Consider the following 22,699-nt stretch of genomic DNA (forward strand, 5'->3'; position numbering starts at 1 on the left):
CAATTTTGCTGAATATTCAGTCGTATAATGCCTTGATGCCAGTGTCTGCAAGTAGAAATATTTTCCCCATGTGTTCACCTTTGTCATTAAACCTGTGTGCATAATGGATGTGGTGTTATTGCAAGAAAAAATCCATGCGTGCCATTTCTATTTGCTGAAGCCAAAGTTGTACACTGATTAAAGTGCAAGGCTCTTGAAAGAGAAATTATTTTTGTATCTGCAGCAATGTGAAAATATTTATCGTAACAATGGTTTGATTTCTGTGGTTTCGTTAATACTTTCATTTGGAAGTAACTATAGTATCTCAGATATGTTACTCTGTAGTCTCTCCAACACAAGAAAAACAACAGCCATGGATTTATTGTGTACTCAATAAGATATAAGCTTATTTGCCATTTACGCATTGTAAACCAAATGTTGACGGGTTGATATACATGTAAATAATTTTCCTAAACAAAGATATTATCTGTGTATGAATGTATATAACTGTAATGATTCTGGTAGAACAACTACAACAGCATTGTTTTGTTTACTTGTCAGAAGGAATTCGTTATCACCTAAATAAGTATGACTCAGTATTATGCTTGCCAAGTCTAATTGGTTCAAATAGGTCTGTCTTCACCTAGTGTGACCAATGATATCACATGCGAGTCCTAGCCAGCAGTACATTGTACTAGGATTCTTGCATTTTGTTTTGCTAGTGCCATATGAAATGTTATAAATTAACATTCCTTGATACAATAGTTTATTTTGTGGTATACTTTGGACAAGTGCTTAATATTAAGATACGTTTATTAATGGTAATGAATTCCTTGTTTGATTGACAGTTGATTAGTGTTATGTCCTACAGATAATACAGTGTATAAGTGTAAAAAATTAGTACATTATCTATTTTTTTTCCAACACTTGAATTCTCACACCTATCTTAGATTGTATTCAGTCCATGTAATCAAAACTATTGAAAGAACTAAAGTTAATGAGGGTCTACTTTTTGGGGGGATGGTGGACATAGAAGTGATCACGTCCTGTATTTAGTCATTATTGCTAATTTATCACAGGACTTCACTTCTCCTCTCCAGCATGAGATTTTCAGAGATCAGCATAAAAATGTTAGAAATGTGTAAACGTGTGTGAGTTTTACCTGCATTGAGCCTCAACATTGTCATATTGTCTCAAGGAAAAGTCTAGAATTACTTTTCATATCAATTCATCAGTAAAATCAGAATTTTTCATTTAGAGTCAAAACCTAATACAAAGTTATTACGTAAATTCCTGATATGTTATCGATGAAACATATGGGTCACAGCGTGGTATCTTTTCAGAGTCAGTCTCATTTATTTCTTATTTTTTTCATTTCCATCTCCAAATAGAAAAAATGTATGGTTTTTATCTTTTAAAAGGGTGAATTTAAATATAAAAGATGAATATACTACCAAAGATTTTTTTCCCAACTATAGAGAAAGTCCATAATATGATCATTTGTGTACAAGAAAATCCATTATGATTATGTCATCTACTTCAAGTCATATGTTGTCATAATGTTCAAGTTGGTAGATATTGCAAAAACAACATCTTGCAAAATGCCTATGACCTACTCTCTAAAAAAAATCGAGTGAAAATATTCACTCTTAAAGGAGTGAATACAAAAAAGAGTGAATTTAGAGTGAAATTGGAGTGAATTTTGAGTGAAAATGCTCATTTTCACTCATTTTTGAGTGACCTCAGGGATCACTCGAAGATTGGTATGGTATGGAATGGTTTATTGATCAAACTTCGCAGCCGAACGGCTGAATTGTGTCTGATTTGACACAAGGTCACTCTAAAATGGGTGAACTCGTGGACTTTCTGAGGTCACTCTAAAACGAGTGAAAGTGAACATTTTCACTCAAAATTCACTCCAATTTCACTCTAAATTCACTCTTTTTTGTATTCACTCCTTTAAGAGTGAATATTTTCACTCGATTTTTTTTAGAGAGTAATTCACAAAAATATATGTGAGCTTTTACAGTATGCAATGTATGTAGAGGAAAATGATATAAATCAATAAATCGTTGGTAATGAAGAATGAAAAAGAAGAATATTAGATTTCTAATTTGGCTAGAAACTTACTTTTAGAAGAGTTTGATAAGCAAGTCATCTAATTATGAGATGAATACCAGTCACGTTATATTCATACCTCTATTTTCAGTTCCTGTATACTACATGTAACTACATATGCGAATATTTATTTTGCCTTTTCATATTGTAAATATGTCTGCCTAATTGTGCTTATTTCCTATGCAGTGTGGAAGCTGAAATGTGTCAAATCTTTAGAGAGAATCTCGTATGTTTTAGCAGTAGGTTTTTGGATTTTTTTTCCACACGTTTGCCGTAAAATCTTAGTAAATGTCCACAACGTGTTACTGATGTGAATTCTGTAAGCCTGTGAAAACTGCATGCCTTATGAAGCTACTGTGACAAAAATCTTGTCAAGAATAAAACTTTGACACAGAATGATACTATGTGTGCAAAATGTGTGTTTGTGTGAGAGTGTGTGTTACATAACTGATAAACACTGATTTTCTCCAACTATGGACTGATAAAATGAGTTTGTGAGCATGGAGTAAGGTACTGTAAAACGAGGAATTTTCGTGTGCACTTTAATTTCGCGAATTTCGCGAGCGCCAAAATTCGCGAAATTAAAATGCACGCGAAAGCTTTTGTCTACACTACATGCATTGAATGCCAGTAGCAATTCGCGAAAATTTCATGCCACGAAAAAGGCTGTCGGCTCCAATTCGCGAAAATTTCATGCCGCAAATATATCATGTTTTACAGTAATCATAGAAGCATGGCAAAGATAAAACCATGATTACTCTACATGTTATTGCAACTTCAATGTCTCTTCTCGTTTGTGGCCAGGTTCCAGTTTTGTTTTTGTTTTTTTTGTTCAATCATTATGCCAGCTACAGTTAATATTTCTGAGTACCTTGACATAGATTGATCAGTTTGATTGATTTGAATTCACTTCCACTTTGTGTTCACAAATTTAAAGAAACAGACGTAACTGAATTACAACAATACAGTTAAATTACAATTTGTTATTCATGACAGAAAAATAATGTAAAATCAAAAAGCAAAAAAAAAAAAAATGGAAGTAGAATATATCCTAAGTAGAAGCAAGTTTCACAAAACTGGTGGACTCATTCAATAGGTCATGTGTAATTTGTGCAGAAAGAACAGAAGAGTTTGTTCGCAAAAACTAATAAGTCCATTTTTGAAGATTTTAAAGTACGGTCCCTGTCATAAAGTACAAAATAATACCTTTTAAATGATATATTGGTCACTACATATAAAAGTACATTTTTGAAGTTATGGTCAAAAGAAGCAAAAATTTTCTTATTATTCTCTTTATTTTTTTGACCTTTAATCGCAAATATCTCCATTTGGCAAATATGGACTTATCGGTTTTTGCGAACAAACTCTTACAACAGACAGATAAAATTGACTCTCCACATGAGTAACACCCAAAGACGGAAGGTGATTATCAATGAAAGTATAGTTGTACGATATCTGTAGATGAATATGCCTCAGGATCAAAACACTTTGTGGAGGCCTCATTTCATGGAAAGTTGCTATATCAACTCTTGCTACTATGCCAAGTGTTGTGGTAATGACAAAAACCCTGCATCCTGATTGGCCGTTCCTATAGTGGAAGTTGTTATTCAAGCTGCAAGAATAGCTATATTTTATGGAATGACACCCTGGTCACAACATTTCTCAATGTGGGTCAAATTTTTTGTGTTAGATATGAAAAAATTGCATGCAAAAATGAGAGAAATGCCGTTTTTTGTGTAAGGTCATCATCAACAGAGAATAATTAAATAATTTCAATAATGTTGTACTCATTACATAACAAGAAATATTTTTTGAAGATATCAAAACTATCACATAATACTATTTCTACATCATTTTCTTTGTTTTTCAGCAGCTTCATTCTCAAATATCTCATTTGTATTTAAAATCTTAAGATATTATTTTCTTCCCTTTTTGCTTTCACTGGTACCAGCTTGTACAGACAGACAGACACACTGACACATGCCAACACATTGTTTACAAACACAAGTGTACATACATTTTCTGTGTTCATGTACTGCATGGCGTATAGGTGATAGAAAGATAGGAAGAGAGAGAAAGATTAGAAATCTAGAGAGAGGGAGAGACAGTGAGACGGGCATATATGAAGGTTGTAATCCTCAGTTAATTTTACCAACTTGAAAATATAAAACATGATCATGCAAACATAAAAACATCAGAAATTTTACACATAGCACATTAAGAATGTGGGGCAAACATTTGAAGAGTTTGTTCGCAAAAACCGATAAGTTCATTTTTAAAGATTTTGAAGTACGGTCTCTGTCATAAAGTACAAAATAATACCTTTTAAACGATATATTGGTCACTACATATAAAGGAACATTTTTGAAGTTATGGTCAAAAGAAGCAAAAATTTTCTTATTATTCTCTTTATTTTTCTTGACCTTTAATCGCAAATATCTCCATTTGGCAAATATGGACTTATCGGTTTTTGCAAACAAACTCTTCATTTATTGGCAAGTAAGAAACTAACAACATCACATTCAAACAAAACTTAGTCAATTTAGCTGCAATTTCAAACAAAAGCATGATAACAGTCATAATAGCATGTACATTGACAAAAGTGTCTAAAGATATAAAGTAAATTTTGATATCAATTCATACAAAAGGGTGTTACAGTTGAAGAGTTTGTTTGCAAAAACCGATAAGTCCATATTTGCAAAATGGAGATACTTGCAATTAAAGGTCAAGAAAAATAAAGAGAATAATAAGAAAATTTTTGCTTCTTTTGACCATAACTTCAAAAATATACCTTTATATGTAGTAACCAATATATCATTTTAAAGGTATTATTTTGTACATTATGACAGAAATCGTAATTCAAAATCTTCAAAAATGGACTTATCGGTTTTTGCAAACAAACCCTTCAGTTGTACATGCAAATGACCCAAACAACAACAACTAACAGTAATAACAAAAACAAAGCAAAAAGTGATGATTCACTCTGAAATAACCAATATTTGAGAAGAAAAATTAGAAGAGAGTTTTCCTGGTCAAGCAAACAGTGAACTAATAATTTTGGAAGAATTTTTGGAAAAGTGGTTATTTTGTGTTTACAAGCTAGACACTGTTAACTACAAATACTGCCCTAGTATAGATTAATTGCTGTTCTTAGTAGTTAATCAAGACTCAACTTCATCAGACTACATTTTGCAGGATTAGTAAAAGATAAAATGAAGAGTTTGTTTGCAAAAACCGATAAGTCCATATTTGCCGAGTGGAGATATTTGCGATTAAAGGTCAAGAAAAATAAAAAGAATAATAAGAAAATTTTTGCTTCTTTTGACCGTAACTTCAAAAATGTACCTTTATATGTAGTGACCAATATATCATATAAAAGGTATTATTTTGTACTTTATGACAGAGACCGTACTTCAAAATCTTAAAAAATGGACTTATCGGTTTTTGCGAACAAACTCTTCAAATACCATACTATCATTATCAAACTTCTATGCAATGTGTTTCGAGTGCTAACATAGCTATATAACCAACAACAGAAAATCTAACTCCAACTTGATTGGATATCTTAATGAACTTTAGCAGGTAGATTGATTAATTAAGATAATGGCTAGTCTTTGATAATAAAATTATTTTGAACTTATTATCAATACAAATGGAAATAATCTGTGGTAATTGACTTTCAATATCACAAGTATGAATATTTGAGCAAGGAATAAATCTAAATCAGTTTTGGGAAATATTTTGATCATGATAGTTATTTGCATTAAACATTTCACCTAATGGCCCACAAATATTTAGGAATACGACTGAGTAGGAAGGAAATCTTCTCCAGTGTAAAGATTTCTTCTTGTTTTTACTTTAATTGTCACCTATATCATTAATCTCTCAAAGAGCAGTTGGCAAACAGACAAAAGAAGAAGAAGAAGAAGAAGAAGAAGAAGAAGAAGAAGAAGAAGAAGAAGAAGAAGAAGAAGAAGAAGAAGAAGAAGAAGAAGAAGAAGAAGAAGAAGAAGAAGAAGAAGAAGAAGAAGAAGAAGAAGAAGAAGAATCACATTGAGATATGTAGCGCCATCTGCGATGAGATCTTTGCACAGTAAACTGCATTGAATGCAACACACAACACTGATGATGACTGCACTGCTGCATTGACTGATGAGTGAAGCATAAACATACGCTTGTCAACTGGCAAGGTTGATAACCATCTCGAAGAGACCAAAAAATCTGTACTTCATCTCACATTTGTATCGCGTTCGGGATCTTGTCAATTTGGTCTGAATAAGTGGAAATATATTCGGATTTCTGAGCTTCCTTCATCGCAATCTGGGAGGCCAAGATATATGCAGAGTGCTTTGCAGGTAAGTCGAGATAACATCGAAGGGTCTAGTGCATGGCATAGTGCGCCGCATCTTGCCTCTTATTGAACACACCCATCGTACCGTGCCTCGGTCACCGGGCCAAGTACGGGCGTGGAGCACTCGGGCTCCTGTATTAATGTGGGGAATTAACCCGCACACCCCCACACGTGTTGTTCCCTTGCAGTTGTGTACTGATGAAGCTTCTTTTCGTGTTATCGTTTTAAAAACACTTTTTTTTTTCCGTGTCATATTCGTGTGTATAATAGAGAGTGTGATTAGTCCTGTCTACCTCTGGTTTGTGATTGATTAACTGATGTGGTGGGCATGGCTTCTTTTCTGTCTATTCATGAATCCTTGCCAAAAAAAGAAAAGCATGAAACTGAAAGTTGATGAATGTATTGTCTATTGAATATAAAGCAGAATTCGGAGAATCCATATCTAAATTTAGTCTTGACCGACCTTAAGTTCATGCTGTTTCAGTGTTCATTTAATACCCCTAAAGCTTCAAGATTGAATCAAGTGCTATTGTATTTAATAAAATAAACTAGGCTAACCGGTAAATGAACGCAAGTTGTTTGATTGACTTGACTTGGTGATGTGAGTACATTGTATGTAGATCAGATGATGTTGATCCAGTGAGATTCAATGTCAGTAGAAATAAAACAAGAGCTTCTTCTCATGACTGAGGCAGAATCAATAATTGAAAAAAATATTTAACATAAATGGAGAATGAGACTTGATAGTAACTAACACAGTAACAGTTAGTAGCAGCAATGATAACGATATGAAGATCAAGATCAACACTATCAATGATAGAACACACTAATAAATTAGCGATGATAACAAAACCTGTCGTACCATGATGTGATAAAAATACAGTGCACAGTACCAATGCAAATATTGGGTCAAGAGAGAAAAGAGAGAGAGAGATAAAAGAGAGAGATGTTGAGAGGGGATAAAGGACAGAAAAAGATACAAAAAACATGGATATTATCAGATTTATAGACTTTTAGACACCAGAATAGACACCAGAACATAAGAAACCGATAACTCTCCTGTGGAAGATGACAAGGAAATGTGGGGGAGTGGGAGCCAGATTATATCCATTGTCAATGTCAACAACTTCCTTTAAATGGCTGTGAAATAAGTTGCTACTGTAAAGAATGAACTGTAATTCTGGGCAAATAAAGTGCACAATACAGCTCTTCTCAGCTATTAATAAAGAGTCTGAGGTAGCTATATCAAATAGCTGTGATGAAATCTGCAGACTACAACCCTGTACTTTGTACTTTGTGTGGAGTTAGGCTGACTTTGTATTCATCATTAGCGAACCTTTGCGATGATTAATCAGTTTTTATGTACGGTATTTGAGATCTTGATTAATGTCAATCATTTTTCATATTGCATCCATCTTTTTATAAGTATAGATGATCATCAAATGTAATAATGATGTACACATGGGTATTCTACGTAGAGTTTGCCAAAGTGATAAAAAGGGACAAAATCTTCCATTTCTGTTACTATGATGGCAACCTCCTTTGAAGATAGAAGCTAAATGTATTACAATACCACCTTATACCTCATAAAACTGGACAGAAAGTTCTCATGCTGGTATGAAGGTTTGAAGTCATCTATAAGATGCCAATTCTGAGGAGTCTATTTAAAGAGGTTTTTTTCTCATGTTTTACACATCACAAATTTTGTAGTTTGCCAACCGAAAAATTATCAGTGTCGTGTATCAAATTACCAGCATCTCATCATGTCTGTGTGGCCTACATGGACATTGTACAAGTGTACAAATTTATGTATACCTGCCTGGTATGTGTGATAACCAGCAATCTAGTCAATGGATGGAGTGTATACATAGCTTGCAGATGCATGGCCACTGGTTTGGGTACTTGCAGAAAACAGAGCCCTAGCCTTAGACTAGAGAGAAATCTATGAATATCAGAGAAAGAAACAAAGTACGCACTTTAAAGGATGATCATACATGCTTTCAGATCCTTTAACCCATTGAGGACGAGTCCCGAGTATGGGCAAGCGTCTATGGGAAGTATGCGTGTTGTAGCAAAATCAGTCTGTCCTTAATGGGTTGAGATTGTTCAAGAGTCTTTTGAATGGAAAATATTTTTAGATTGCTCAGACAAAACATGTTTGTGATGCTAAGGTAGAGTAGAGAGCAAATTACCCATGAAATGTGTTCTTTTCATAGTAACATCGCTACTGTGTACAATACAAAGACATCTTTACCTCTAAATCAGCCATTAATTTTCATACTCTGATATTTTGTAATAATATTTGAAAATTGACCAATGTTATTTCAGGTTAATAATTTTGCTATTGTCTGTTGAATTATCAGATTGTTAGCCTAAGGTGTAATACACACCATATTGGATAGTTGCCTACAGGTATCCATGGATATTGTTACCTAATTTTGATACTTGCTGGTAAGTGAGGGGGAAATATCTCGACTTGTGAAGGTGCTCAATTTTATGGGCTCTTCTCTAATGATTTGTTAATTTCTAGATGTCACTTTTCAAACTGACTTGCTGTCAGGAATGTAAACTTCACACATTAATCCAGATAGTATTTACTGTTCATGCCAGCATAAATGTGATGGTGAGTGGCACACCCTTTATAGTAGGTTGTACTGGTTTTCTGTGTACATCATAGATCCTTCAGAGCAATGCTACTGATTTCACATTTGAAGTCATTATCTAATATCTCTTGACAAGTCTCTAAAGCTCACTAATGAATGCAAGCTCTGTATTGTTGAGTTTAATTTGACTTAAAAAAAAATACAGCGTAGGATGCATTTCAAAACATTAAGAAATTAGATACAATATTTTATGTCTGCTGTCAAAACATTCTGTATTTGAATAACTTATCATGGAGCATATTTAGCTAGGCATATTTACCAGACCTAATTTTCCACTCTGAGATTAAAATAAAACAAATTATATGAAATTGTCCTTGATGTTATTAATGTGACTCTAATTGATGGACCTCTCTGACATCATGCATGGATTTGCTGAATTTGTAATGACCAGGGACATTTAAAGACCTCTATTTTCTCAGTGAAAATAAACATAATTCATAAGAGCAAATTTAAGTTGTATTATAATATCAATAGGCTGATAATGCACCCCCCCCCCCCCCCCCCAGAAAGAAAGGCAACTGTATTCAATTATTCCAACTGATTTAGAAATTTCCTCTCAGGTACCTAGGCACCAAATGGTGACAGAGCTTGCCATATGCAGTCCCTCAGGCCTGGCTATGTCTAGACAATGATATGATACATTCGTTTGTATGGTAACAAGATTGTATGAATAATTGATATCAATTGAGTACTGTGGTCAGGGCACAGGGGGTGTTCTGACTCACTCATTACCCTACATCTGGATGACATTACTTGGACCGGGTGAATATTTGACTTTCCTTGATGAATGCAAATCTCAGATCAAACATCAGGCTGCCAGATCTGAGATTGTAGCTCAAATGAAAGTTGTCTAAATTGAGACCCAAGGAGACAATTTTCCTCTGCATCATAAGCATGCAGTTTTTTTCTGTCCTTCACCCCACCCCTCCCCTCAGATTATGATATAAAGTTGTGCTTTATTTGACCCTTTCTGCATAGATCTTCCATAAAAGGATATGATCACTATATATTCCATTGATCAGTACTTTGCCATGAAGTAGGTTGGTGTGAACATATGGTGCACATTTGCTTGGAAGAGACCTGATGCAGGATGAATAAATGTTCATATTAACATTTGTGGAGTCTTTTAATAAGTTCAAGACTATTGAGACCACATACTCCGTATGTTGCTGGAGAGTGAGTATGAAGGTATTCTGTACATACAGTACATGTACAGTACATACTTACAGTGCCATGTGGGAGATAAAAATGCAGTGGATTTCGGGTATGATTTTTTTTTCAGTTAAATGTTTTATGCCGGTGTTGGTTTTATGTTTCACAATTCTGCAGAAGCTAATGGAGGACAGTCATACTGTGTGAGTGCTAGAGAGGCATACCGACATTCTCCGAGTGGATAGATTAAAATTACAATGATGGTGACTCAGCGAAATGGCAAATCCATCACATCTTGAAGAACGTTAAAGACTTGTGTATTCCCTGCAGTCTACAGAATATGCATCATACTGTACAGTATACAACATTTTGTGTGAAACAAGGACGTCAAGTGTAGGGCAAGTCCAAGATAAGGTCCCCTCAGAAGGCAAAATTTCATCTTTGCTCAATATTGACATGTTTGGTATTATTTTGAAGCTTATGAGTTGAAGTTTTGAGTTCCATGGAGGAAAAAATTATATTACGTAAATTTATGCAAATTTCAAGGGCTTCATTTGCATAAATGTGAAACACAGCGTTACGTATGGGACATTTATAAAAATTCATATTAATTCAAAGGAAAGCAAATGATATTTGATTAATATGTGGACATAAGAAGTTCATCAAATAGTTTAACTTGGTATGAAAATTTAGGGATTATGCAAATGATTATGCAAATTAGCTCGTGTCCTATCATGAGATGTCCCATACGTAACAAATTGAGGTCATTTTTTTAGGTTTTTTTGAAAATTGCTAAGGTTATATTAATGCCCTTTTGGAAAGTTCTAATTTATCGTTTAGAGAAATTAAATACCATAGAAAAAAGAAAAAGCAGTAAAAGAAATATTTTTTATTAGGCATTGAAATAATGTTATGTATGGGACAAATGCGTTACGTATGGGACATCCTCATACATAATGCATGTGAATACATGTAGCTAGCTGGGAAGGTCTCTCAGTACACAAATGGTCAATCATCCTGAAGAAAGCATCCCAACATTGTAGCTACTTTTTGAGTTATAGACACTTTAAACAATACATGTACTTGTCTGAACAATTTTCAGAAAGGGGGAGGGGAAAATGGCAAAATACACAATGAAAAATCAGCATTAAGGGGATGGTATAGTTTTTTGTAAAAATGGGGATTCAGTTTTCAACATTTAATGAGATGATTGGAAACCAATTATATGAATTACTAAAGAGCATACAATCCTAAGACTAGAGGAATTCAAAGTTTAGTGATGGAGATCCAATTTGAAATGGTTGTGATATATATTTAAAAAAATATAAAGTAAAATGATTTTTTTTTATTGCAAGTGATACACAAATTGTCCTTATTCAGTTTTCAATAATAGCCACGACAAAATTCATGGGCATACATACTGAGGTGTGACTCGAATCAATGACTTGACTGCTAGACAGACATCATATATCTACTCGATCACTGGGGTTCCACGCAGCAGGTATTGCTTTATATTTATAAAAATTAATATTTCTTGTGTCAAGTTGTTTTTTATTGAAATGAAATGGCAAACTGCCCTTCATCAATGGAAGTAAACACTTTAAACTATTCAATTTTTTAGTAGTAACTATCCTGATAAAAATAGGGCATACAACATGTTGGTACTCAGGTTGGTCACAAAAATATAGAATATGATTAAATATGATTATTATGGTAAATATTTGGGGAATATTGTTCCCTTGTCAATCTGGATCAGTATTTGAGTAATTTCAACTGATTTTACTTCAATAATTATGCAATTATTCAGAGAATGAAATACTTTCAGGGTATTTTGCAAAATTATTTTGCAAAATACCCATAAACATGTCTCTCCACACACTAAACGAATGGGGGACAAAGGGCATGCATACTCAGGTTGGTCATAAAAATATAAAAATATGATTGAATATGATTAGGATGGTGAATATTTGGGGAATATTGTTTCCTTGACAATGTGGATCAGTATTTGTGTAGTTTCAACTGATTTTACTTCAATAATTATGCAAAATACCCATAAACATGGTTCTTCACACACTAAATGAATGGGGGACAAACTGTCCCATACGTAACTGTCCCATACGTAACACGTCATGTCTGTCTTTAATTAGAACCTGTAATTAGAGCTTTTTGCCTAATGACACGAAACTTACCTGTGATAATCTTGAGTGTTGTGACTTTCATCACAGTGAGTTACAAGTTGTAGAATGAAATACTTTCAGAGAGTTTTGAGGTTGAAAAAAATGTTCAAAAAAACAAAATTTTTCTGGTCCCATACGTAACGGCACATATTTTCTCTTCTAAAATATAATCGTGAAGGTCATTTTTCTCCATTTTTTGCATGATTATACTTCTCCTAGATATCAATCACCATGATAAAGTTTAATATGATCAAAAGCCATTAACACTATTTTTCAGGTCATAAAAGTCTCTGAATGTCCCATACGTAACGTGCGCGTTATCTTGGACTTGCCCTGTACGTACTCATGATACAGTAAAAAAAGAAAAAACAAACAAACCCTAAAGAGTAGATGCAATTATGCGTCCAAAATGGCATCCATTGTGGACATATAGGGAATAATTTTACTTCTCAAATCTGATGTACATTAATAGCAGTTTTGATCAATGAGAAAATACTTCGAACAAAGTTCTTTACAGTCCTATGTAAAAACACACCTGCTACACACAAAAAATTTTGCAAAGCAGTCATATCAAAAATGCATAGCAAATTGCAATGTTATACCAGGAAAATTATTCTCTGGACATGACCTGCTTTGTAATGATATTGCTTATATCAGGCATTCTCAATTTTTTGTGTAGTCAAGATAAGGAGCCCATTTTTATGCCTCCGCCACGAAGTGGTGCCGGAGGCATTATGTTTTCGGGTTGTCCGTCCGTCCGTCCGTCTTTCCGTCCGTCCGTAATGAATTTTGTGGACAGGGTAACTATCAAAAGCTGTTGAGGTATCCTGATGAAACTTGGCATGTATGTGTATTTAGGGGGTGAAGTTGTGCCTATCAACTTTTGGGTGCACGTGCTCAAGGTCAAAGGTCAAAAGGTCAAGGTCAAATACATAAAATTTCACTATTTCCACCATATCTATGCAATGCCTGAAGATATTTTCTTGAAACATAGTGTATACATGTATTACCCAATTTAGATTCTCTGGTGAAAGTTTGGGTCATGAGGTCAAAGGTCAAAGGTCAAAAGGTCGAGTAAAAGTATTAAAACTTCTTTTTTTTCTCTGTAAATTGGAAAATTGTTCAAGGTATCTTCATGGAACATAGTATATATACATGTACTGACTGGCAGTGATTATCTAGAGAATGTAGGGTTCATGGGGTCAAAGGTCAGGGGTCAAAGGTCAAGTGCAACACTTCAAAATTTTACTATTTCCCTCATGTTCATGCAATGCCAGCAGGATTAGTATTTTTTTTTTTTTAACACTTGGTGTATGCATGTGTAACCTAATAGAAATTCTCTGGAGAGTTTTTTTTCTTTTTCTTTTTTTATTGCCTCAAAGGTCAAAAGGTCAAAGATCAAGTGAAAGTGCTGAACTAACTTTTTCCTCCATATCTCGGAAGTGGCTCAATTTATCGTGAAACCTACTGCATATCTATGCATGTTCTACCTGAAAGTGATTATCTTATGAATTTTAGGGTCTAAGGCCAGATGAACATGGTAACAATTTACTATTCAGTACAGAAATTGCACTTTTTCTCCATACCGGTACCATGAAAATTACTCAATGCATAAATGTATGAATGGGTCAAAGTCAAGTTAAAGTCCTTAAATCCCCAAATACATGCTCTCCTATTCATCCAATTAAACCAAGTTCAAGGAAGGTGAACATTCAACACATTTCTGACAAACTTGTCATTTCAATATTTTGCCAGTTTTGTGAAAATGTAATCACACATTGTCCACATGGACTATCTAGACCTATTAGGAGAATCATGCATTATGGCGGAGGCATACCAGTCGCCATAGCGACATTTCTAGTTTCATATTTGTTGTTGTTTTTTTAATGAAGGAATTAATGTGCTCTGCATCTGTTTTATGATGATTTATAAATCGCTGATGAAATGTGAAAGTAGTAATATTTACAAGAACCAGGGAATGATTTTCCGTCTTGAAATTGAATAGCACTTTTAGTTGATGGACATACATTTTGAACAAAATGGTGTACAAGTCTACATATGTAATGAAATTTATATGCAAATGACATTTTGTATAGCACTCATACCAAAATGCATCTAGCAAACTGTTATGCGATACCAGGAAAATTATTCCCTGTGAACATACAAATAAAGAGTAAAAAATTACACTTGTACTGTCATAGTCATGTGACCAACATTTCACCCTTCAAGTGGCCAGACTGCTAGACTACCATGCTAGATGACTCACGAATGGTGACATGGTCTTAAAAGGGAAATTCCATCCTGATATTACGTGTAGTTGCTTTTTCTGAAAACAACAATTCAGTGAAGTAAACCAGTGATTTTTTTTAAAATGTCCATATCTTCAAAAGTTATGAATTGTAAAAGTTTAGAGTGTAAGACAAATTGGTAATTGTGTGATCTAGGTGTTGAGCAACTCACTACATATATATGTATTTGTGTTACAAGTACACAGAATTTGACTTTTATTTTTCTTTTCTTGGCACAGAGAGAACTAAATCCACTTCTTTAAGGAAGGCATGCAAAATTGCTTCATAAGAAAAAGGGTGAGAAAAATTTTCTTGGGAGGAAACTGAACTTAAATGTGATATGTGATTTTGGTGTACTTTTGTGGAGCTAACCCATCAGTCTGTGGAGCTAACCTATCAGTCTGTGGCATTGATGTCGTGTGATTCTGTTCTTGAACTTTTCCTTTCAAGCAGAGGGGATTAGCTGGTTTGCTGGCCAATGACAGTTCAGATTTTTGTAAACATGTATTTGCTTGGATTTCATTGAAAAGCTTCAATGTGTGATGGCAGATGATATTCACTTAAATATTTGAATACACAGGGATTTCTCATGCATGATATAAAAGGAAAATGTTCCATGTTCAAGTTTTGTTTATAAGTCACAAAATCTCCCCCCCCCCAAAAAAAAAAAAAAAATATATATATATATATATCAGTCAAGATAGCAAAAGACAAAAATAGTTTTAAACAATTCTTGTTTCACAAATGTTATGTTGGTCACAATTGGTGTACATGTAGGACCCTATACAAAAATCAGATGATCTTTTCTTCACCTCACCATTTTCACTAACACAAATCTTTGTTATACCTTGATTTGAGAAAAAGAAATATTTGTAGCATTAAATGATTCTGCAATTTGTAATTAATTTTTGATAATGACTGAAAGGGAAATTGTTTAAAAACTGAGCACTCCTTTCTCTATAATTATAATTATATTATTATAATTTTATTTAAAAAAATGAGATTCCATGATATCGTCATGTCATCTGCTTTGCATTATGGCTGATTGTCATGGGGGCTAATAGTGATTTGTGAAAACCAATGAAATTCTGAGGATTGTTATAACTTCTTGCACTTTACTCTGGAATGGAGTGCCCCCTTGACACCAGCACCCATGCAACAAGCACTTAGCCCCTCAAGATGTCAAAGTTGAGTCATAAAATTCATGAGTGGCAGGTGTACATATGACCTTCTGTATCCAGGAGCATTCATCTTACAAAAAGCAATGATGGGGGAAAAAACAAAGTTTTCTGATATATACCATTTACACTCGCAGTGTTCACACTGGCAAAAGATTGAGTTAAGTTTAATGCCGCTTTCGGTAATTCATGCATGTTTGACCAGCTCCTGGCCCGAGCTAAATTGGCCCACACCAAGCAGTAAAAATTGTGTTCAATAACCATAGCCGCGCCAATTTTATGATGACCCATTCGCCAACTTGGCCACATAAGGGATAACTACCATGGTCACTAAATGCACGCTCCAGTGGAGGCACAACTAGGTAATTGTGACCTTTGACCGTGCAAGGAATTTTAGCCCGAGCCTGGCACTGCTATCATTCATAAACTCTTGGATCGGCACCCGCCCGAGCCTGGCCCGCACCTGGCACGAGCTTACATATGTACATCAGCGCCAAAATAGCCCGAGCCTGGCACAGGCCACTTTCTTGGCTCGACCCATTCATAAACTTAAAATTTTATGACTTAGCTTGGGCCTGATCCGAGCCAAGAGAGTTGCCAGAGAGTTACTGAAAATCATGTAGTCTTCACAATCTTTGGTCGTCCGTTCACACTGGCAACCAAACTTCTTTTAAAATCTTTGCATTGAGAAGTTTGGGTCATAATTGCATGTGTGTGCAAGGAAGAAGAAAGAGTACGCAGTCTGATGGCTAATGATTATGATGTAACAATGAACACCTGTTCATCACGATAATCATGCGCTTTGGACTGGTCATGTGACAAACTTTGTGAAGTTCAGTTGCCAGCAATCACACTGGCAAAAGATCGAGAAGTTTAGCGGGCTCCGGGGAAATATCCCTAGCTTGAATGAGAAGTTTCACAAGAAGTTTTTTTTTTTTTTTGGGGGGGGGGGGGAGTTTGCAAGTCACACTGGCAAAATTTCGGGATCTTAAAAGTTGCGTTTATCAACTCATTGCCAACACGAAAACTGGCCTTGTCACTGCACAGCTGCATTGCGCCATTTGACCGAGGAGAAGGGGTCGTATGGTGAGCGCAGTACAAAGTCGTTTCAAAACAGCTGTGTGTTTCATATCTTTCTTGTAGAAACATGTTTCCAGCTGAAACCTGTTTCGGAAAGCACAAATTTGCAGTTATCCAAAAGGCTTTCTGAGCCCCATAATCAAAACAGCTTTGCATTTGTCATCTCTAAAGAAAATCCCTGAAAGCTGTTTGGAAAACCTGTTTCTGCTGAAAAAATAAGAGTTGATAAACGCACCCTTAAACTTCTTGATCTTCTGCCAGTGTGACCGTGGCTACTTTTCTTTTCTCAGAAAAAATAGTTTAAGCTTTCTGGTGTTTTCACAGGAAGTGTGCATGCATGAGAGAAAACAGTATTGTTTTTGCTTTTTTTTTTCTCCAGTAAATAGTGTGCATGTGCAACTTCTGCTGTCCTGCAGTGTTGACATACAAATGTACATGTATGTGGACAGGAAATTCCCTGCATTAACCTGTTGAGGATGAGTTTGAGTATAGGCCTACTCGGGCAAGCGTCTATGAGAAATGCATGTTCTAGCAAAATCAAACCGTCCTCAGTGGGTTAAGAGTAGATGTCATGTGACCAAAAATTTGAATAAAACTGGTGAGCCGGGGAGTGAGCATTTTCACTGGCCCCAAATTGGGAATAAAACTGTGAAGTTTCAAAAGACTCCTCTTCTAAATATTGCTTTTTGTCTGGTCTTTCGTACATACAAATAGTTGCCTATGAACTTTCGATGGGAAACTGGAATGTCCAAAAACAAAACTATGGTTTCGGTGACAGTGTTTACAAATGCCCCTTCAGTGCTTTTTTGTTGTTTTGATTGCAGTTTACCTGAGATGATGCTCAACCCATGGCCAGCAGTGTGAAAGAAATGACCTTGCCACAGAACATGTCTGCTATTTTGTTGTTGTTGTTGTTGCAAGAATAATGTTGGTCACAGATACAAAGTTTCCTGTAATGTAAAACATAAGAACTTCTTGTGTCTGCTAGCTACTGTGAGACATCCTAAGAAACTGATCCAGAAATTGAGAATGTATGATGAATGTGATATTCTTTGCTATTGTGCTCACATTTGCACATAATCTATCAGTGTACAAATAGAACTGTATGAAGTCATCTGAACTATGAACCACCATAGCATTGTATTTTGCACCCTTTATTTGTGTCTCAGAAGCGTGAAATGATTGGACTATCTCGTAAGTCAGATGTGATGTGGATTTCAAAGTCACATGACCACCTTCATACACGAGTATGAGATTGCATTGATTCAGCTTTCCTTTTGTACTGCACAAACAGTACAGAGATCAACTCTTGGAGAGCGTATTTTATGCATGCATGGATTCATTTTCTTAACTGACAAGCTTTAATAGGTTTGTCTATGAATCAGACTTCAATGGTTGATACAAATTTTGTAAGTTCAGAGAGTTGAGCCTCTCAATGAACACTGTCTGATCTACAGTGCCATTAATGTCTGACACTCGGGACTCGGTGACAAATCTTCGTGCCAAATGGCCTCCAGAAATGAGTGAGAAACTTTGCATCAACAGAACATCTGCTTTCAAGCTCCAGTGTGATATTTGGAAGCAAAATTAAAGCTCTAGTGTGATATTTGGAAGCTATAGAGATTTATAGATCTGAAACTTGTGCTCATATTTAACTGATCAAAAACAGATGCTAAGATATTTTGAAATGCATTTGGAAGGCTAGATATGAACAACATGAGCAGAATTCTTGATGGATTTAGTCTGGATTTTAGTCCAATAGTAAAGTGGATTATACAGGTAATTTTGATGTCTGGAAAAGCTCTTTGAGGGGATAAAAGGGATGAGGCAGTGCATAAAAATGCTCATATTATACAGAGACTCCAACCCAAAGTACCTTCTGATCTGGAGATTCTTCCGACTGAAACCCCGAGCAAACGGGAGACTCAAAGTTGATGTGTGCGAAGCGCGAAATTCCTAGGGTTCTAGATGCTCTTTGGTGCTATCTAAGGCTTATTTTTTCAACATACGATAGAAATATGCAAGAAATCCTTTCCAACGGGAGACAAAGAGCCAGGGCGGGAGAAATTAAATCTCAAACGGGAGAACGGGAGATTTTGCAAAAATGGGTTTTCGGCGGGAGATCTCCCGTCGAAAACGGGAGAGTTGGAGTCTCTGTATTATATAGTGACTTTTAGTTCTCTTAAATTTGCAGAAATATTCTTAAAGGGACAGTCCAATGTGAGCATCAGCTACAGTGGCTTAACCCGTTGAAGACAAGAGTCCCGAGAATACTCGTGCAGGTGTCTATGGGATAAGCGTGTTATACATAGCAAAATCAGTCCACCTTCAACGGGTCAATTTGGGTTACCTTTGAGCCTCTAGTACATTGAGAGATTTCTGGGGTGAAAGCAACAGGTCAGGGGATGAAAGTCATAGCAGCCTTAGACTAGTAATGTTTAATTATGTCACTAAAGTGCCTAGATGACTTTTCTTTTTTTAATTAGGTATTTGTTTTTTTTTTTTTGCTCCATAGTCCCTAGAACTGTCACAGAATCTGTTGATTGCCAGCCATTTTGCAGAATATTATTGACACAAATTACAAAGAACCAACTCTGTAATGACTTTGCTGAAGTCTGAAACAAACACATCTTTTTGATTTTGCCTGAAACTGAAAAGATATGGAGAAATTGATGAGTACGAGCATACATGTTCAATCATCAATCAACTCGGTTGGTATGACTCTGAAATCCCTGGAGGACTAATGAGGTTCCCAGGGACATTTGGAAATGGTATGTTTTTGACATTTTCAGTGAACGGAAGTTTGGAGACATTATTTATAAGCTCTTGAAAAGGAGAGTTTGTTTAAAGTGAATGCAGAACAGCAGAGCAATCTCGGAATGAAAGTGGATACTGTAAAAGTGTGCGGTGTTGAAATTTTTGTGCATTTTGCACAACCAGAAACTAGTGTGAAAAGTAAAAGTGCACAATATTTTTGTTTGCCATATGTCCCAGTTGTTTATGTCTCGATTCTGCAGAAATAAAAACCCTCGAAACTCATCTTACCTGACTGAGCACAAAAAATTACTCATGCGAAAATATCCATTTTTACAGTAGGGCCTACAGTAATGATGAGGTTTATACACCATATGGCCATTTTAGCGACTGATTTTGATCAACAAACTGTGTGTACACTGTACATCCAACATCAGTGGATTGTAAGAAACATCTCTGCTTCAGGTACATTGTACATACAACATTGTAACTGATGTCACTTAATACAAATCAAGATGTTTCGTTATCTTTAAGATCATCAAGATGTCATGTCATCTTCATGGAATATCAATCATTTGTTTTAAAACTTACCTTGAAAAGATGTGTATTCATGACTGTGCATAAAAACATGTCAAGACTATCATTATCCCTGTACATAAGTTTCACAGCAATATGTCAATCTCTTCTCTTAGGTTCAGAAAAACATATCTTCATTTGAATTTGCATGAAAATCTAAGAAAGAGATCCCCAAAGATATGTCAGAGATATGCTCATTTGGGTAGCCCATAGCATGCCCTATTGGATGCCTTACTAACAAATAAAATCAATATCACTAAACTTGATTCCGATCTGATGTATCACTGCTCCTACTGTAGGCAGCATTCCATGGATGACTTATCATCGATCAATCTTGTTCAAACCATTGGTGATAATGGTAATAAGCTGCTTGCATTGTCCTTCTGAAGTTGTTAAAGCAAAAATTAGAACCTTTTCATTACTCAAGGGATAAACTCCTCCCTTGATAGCTACAGTTTTATACAATGAATGGCCAACTAGAAGTTATAACATATCAGTGGGACTTCAGTAGCCACAGCTTTATCAGAGGAGCGTTGTTACTGTAAACGTGGAAATTTTCGCGGTACATTAATTTTCGCGGATTTCGCGCTACGCTCGGCTAGCGCGAATTCAAGAACGCGCGAATATATCTTCACAATTTTCTACGCACATTTTGAACGGGATGAATTGTGTGCGCTTCATCGATGATACTGCTACGTAGTACAATGTACAGGCATGTTTACGCTACTAGTACTGTGCGAAGAGACGATACCCTAGATTGCTGTGTACTGTAGCATGCATGTGTGCACCGCACGCATCGATGCTACAGTCCCCCGTGACTACAGTACTAGAGTCACAGCTGTACTACGTATTTGAGTGCTTGTACTCGCAGTCGAGCCGCTCGCTACGTCGCTTGTCGTACGCTGGCATAGCAAGCTATGTAGCAGAGGCTTTGGATGAAAGCAGTGAATGTGTACTACAGTAAAGTAACCTGCTGCGGAGCGCGAATTTAAGAACCCGCGAATACGTTTTCGAGCCGCTCAGCGCGAAAAATTAATCGCGCGAAAATATTGACGTTTACAGTACTCCAGACCCCATCTCTTTGGGGCTGTAATCCCCTGATGATAGTAGGTTCATTTGAACCTCCTCCTTCCTAGCCTTTACCTAAGGCACTCCCGCTGTAGTGACTGAAAGTGGAGTAAGTAGAGGGTTGTTAGATGAGACTAGTCAAGCCACTTCTAGGGAAGTTACGCATTTGAATTACCAAATTTTGATCCCGCTGTTTGGCAGCAAAAATCCCAGCCAGGTATAATACTGTATACGCTATAATTTTCGCGTACATAAATTTTCGCGAATTGCCGCTCTCACACATTTTCGCGAGTGGTTAAATTCGCGATTGGGGGACCAGAGAAAATATGAAGTGGCAAAGAAAGTGTGAATTTTCAACTTACTAGCAAATAAGAATGATACTAGTTATACACTGCATGAAAAAAACTTACCAAACTCTGCGAACTAGTAAGTTAGAATTCAACATTTTTGAAGTGGTTAAGTCCATCGCGCTAGATTTCTGACGAGTGGTCCCCTTGCGATAATGGATTGGCTCTCTACAGTATTCGTAAGTAGACGTGGACGTGCTACATGTATATGTACGTAAACAAGCTTAGCCAGTATGGTCTGTTCGGTAAGCCATGACATGGTATACTAGTACTGAAATGTTCGTATCATCAAGGCAAGGGATTCATTTTGGAAGGTAATATTTTCGCGTGTTGTTAATTTCGCGAATAGCTCCCGACTCGCGAAATTCGCGAAAATAAAACCCCCGCGAAATATATAGCGTATACAGTAGTAGAGTGTCAACTGAAGAAGCTCATGCATACAGTCAAACTTGTCTATGGTGGCCACCCATTGGAGATGAAAAAAAAATGACTGTTATAGACAGGTGGTCTCTATTAAAGGCAGGTTTGACTATACTCATTCTTTCACTAACTGATGGACAAAGCATGGACTTTACCACAAGGGTACATGGACAAATCAAGCAATTTTGCCAGTCAGGGTGATTAAGTGAATTATTTAGGAGTGGTGCACAAGGAAGGTGTTCTCCTGGTCATGAATAATAATCGCAACGGCAGCTAGATTTCAAATGGTCGCTGTGTGCTCACCTTTGGCTCTGTACCTCTCTGCTCACAGTGTCTGTACTGACAACAGTATTAGTGTCTTGGATAAAGACTACCCCTCCCTAGACCTTCTTTTCCTCCTTCAGATTCTACCCACATCTTCTCTTCATCTCACACACTACCACTCTGTCATTCTCCAGGCTCAGACAAGGATAGTATGGTGGCTGTGATGAAAAAATGAACAGAGCAAGAAAACGAAAGGTAGGGGAAGATGAGATGAAAGGGAGGGT

General features: G+C 36.0%; 1 protein-coding gene across 1 annotated transcript in view; it reads left to right on the top strand.

The window, feature by feature from the left end:
• The first annotated feature begins 6,272 nt into the window (after positions 1–6,272).
• The window catches only part of LOC139731977 (uncharacterized), a 171,424-nt gene continuing 154,997 nt past the window's right edge, over positions 6,273–22,699 (top strand). The window contains exon 1 of the mRNA XM_071642886.1: positions 6,273–6,452. The gene's annotated coding sequence lies outside the window, so the exon portion shown is untranslated. The remainder of the gene's footprint in view (positions 6,453–22,699) is intronic.

This window comes from Diadema antillarum, unplaced genomic scaffold (assembly GCF_040938485.1).
Source record: "Diadema antillarum isolate AM-2024a unplaced genomic scaffold, OU_Dant_1.0 scf00000002, whole genome shotgun sequence".
Taxonomy (NCBI): Eukaryota; Metazoa; Echinodermata; class Echinoidea; order Diadematoida; family Diadematidae; genus Diadema; species Diadema antillarum.